This window comes from Hipposideros armiger, unplaced genomic scaffold (assembly GCF_001890085.2).
Source record: "Hipposideros armiger isolate ML-2016 unplaced genomic scaffold, ASM189008v1 scaffold_379, whole genome shotgun sequence".
Classification (NCBI taxonomy): Eukaryota; Metazoa; Chordata; class Mammalia; order Chiroptera; family Hipposideridae; genus Hipposideros; species Hipposideros armiger.
The window spans coordinates 881,173-883,560 of NW_017731729.1; positions in this window are offsets into that span (position 1 = coordinate 881,173).

Consider the following 2,388-nt stretch of genomic DNA (forward strand, 5'->3'; position numbering starts at 1 on the left):
TGCTGATTTGATTTATGTCAATTGCTGATTTGATCACTCATTAAAGACATTTATATTTAAGTGACAGAAAAAAAAAAAAAAAGAAAAAGACTCAACCTGGCCTAAAAAAATCTGTTGGCTCACATATTAGAGAAAAGAGTAAATTCCTGTTGCGGGCATAGCTGTTTTCCGAGTCCAGGACCTCTCAATCTGTGGCTCACTACTTGCCCTGCTAAGATGGTTGTAAAGTTTCACAGTCACATCCTATGCATTTAGCAGCCACTATGGGAAAGAAAGAGAGCTACTCTTTCTCAGTAGTTTCTAGAAGAGGCCTGGACCCAACTCTTACTAGCTTAAAACTGTGGTCTTGGGGTCTGAAAGATAAGGATTCATTGCCTTAAGTCATAGTTCTGTCTAATTGCCTGAGTTCAAATACCAGCTTACACCTTCAATTTGAGACCTTGGGCAAGTTACTTAATTTCTCTATGACTGTTTCATCACCTGTGAAGGGAGGGAGGGAGCTAGTAATACCAGTACTGAGGATTTAATGGGAAATTAAATTCATTTAATTTAATTAATTCATGGAAAACTCTAGGAATACTGTCTGGAACTTAGTTGATCACTATTGTTTATGTTTAGGATGTGTGACATCCAGTTTGGATGCTATTTTGCATGGGAAACTGGACTAAATGACCTCAATACTATCCAACTCAACAATCATATGATTTCTTTACAGGTATTAGAGTAGACAATTTTAGACTTGGTGGAATAACCTTAATTGTTAACTTAAACCTGGACATAGGCTACCAAGTGTTTCCATAAGGCTCTCCTCTGGACCAGGGATTCCTTTCTCATCACTGAGAACTGCATGTAATGTACTTTGCATCTCGCTGTGAGAGCACGCTGCCTCCAGTGGGAGCGGTGCTTGCCTTGCTAACTGGGCCAGCAAAATGAAGCTAGAACCTGATTGCGAAAATCCCCAGCCCAAGTCATAGCTTTGTCCTCCGGGAGAGTGATGGCTTTGAAAGATGATATTGAAAGAGATGCCCTGTTGGGTTTGGACAGTCATGATCCATTCAGCTTGATTCTATCAGTTCTGTGTCTAATGTAAACTGGACAAGGGGGAGACAGCAGAAGACACACTAGCATAATAGCAGAGCCAACTGTGAGGAAGAAGAAGAGGCAGAGACATTATGTTGGTAGGAAGGAAATAATAGGGCATTAGTGGTGGAAGAACCTCAAAGAAGGACGTGACATCAGTGGAGAGACTTGGGTTTGTTGAACAAGTTTTTTCCCACTTAAAGTCTCTCCTTTATAGTTGAAAGGTTTTTTTTTTGTTGTTGTTTGTTTGTTTGTTTTTCCAGCCAAGAAAGAACCTTATGTGCCAGATATGGTGGGAAGAGACTCTATGTTTCTGTAGCAATTAGTCACTGATTGTGATCTGTTACCCGGTGCCTGGAATGTAATTATTACATGGATAGTGACTAAGGGATGTCATTAGAGAAGAGGGAAGCTAGAGGCTACATGGAATCTTTGTCTTCCTATAAATGCGAGCTATACCATCAATACATATCACCACCCGCCAATCTGCAGTATTAAGAGAAGTAGCCTTGTTATCTAAGAGGGATTTTATTAGTTTCCACTGGAAACAACAATTCTGACATCACTTTTATTCACCATAGTCTTGTAAACTTACCTTCAAAATTTACAGTTTTACTGGTGAGATGTTCTCATAGTGCAGACACTTGTTGCCTCCTCCCCATCTATGCTAGAATATGGAAAAGAGGGACAGACTTGTCTTTATTATTTATCAGTGAAAAAATCCTGAAAGCAGGTCCATGGGCATCTTCTACCATCGTGCCTCTCCCCCTTCTTTTCTGCTTTCTTATTAGCCTATTTGTTGTGCATCAACATCCCCTCAGTCATACCTGGATTTCTTAGCATCATGTTTCAACTTAGGGTACACCTATAGAAGTGTTTCTCGAAGCATGGCCCAGTGACCATGTGCATCAGAACTATCCATTTTCTGGTTGAAAATGCAAATATCTTGGCCATTAGAATAAAAATCACTGAGACCTGAGGCATATTCATTATTTTCAAGCTTCTTGGGTGACATTTATAAACACAGTATAAGTGTATGCATAACAATTATTAAGAACCATTGGTCCAGAGCAGTGCTGTTAAAAGAAATAGTATAGAGTCACCCATAATTTTTAATTTTCTAGTAGACAAATTAAAGCAAATAAAAATAAATAAGTGAAATTAATTTCAATAATATACTTTATTTAATCCAATAGATCTGACATATTATCATTTCAACCTGTGATCAATATAAAATTATTGCTAACTTTTTTTTTTTAAGGTTTCATTGGGGATTGGGGGAGGAGAACAGTGTTGGGGAATCAGGAA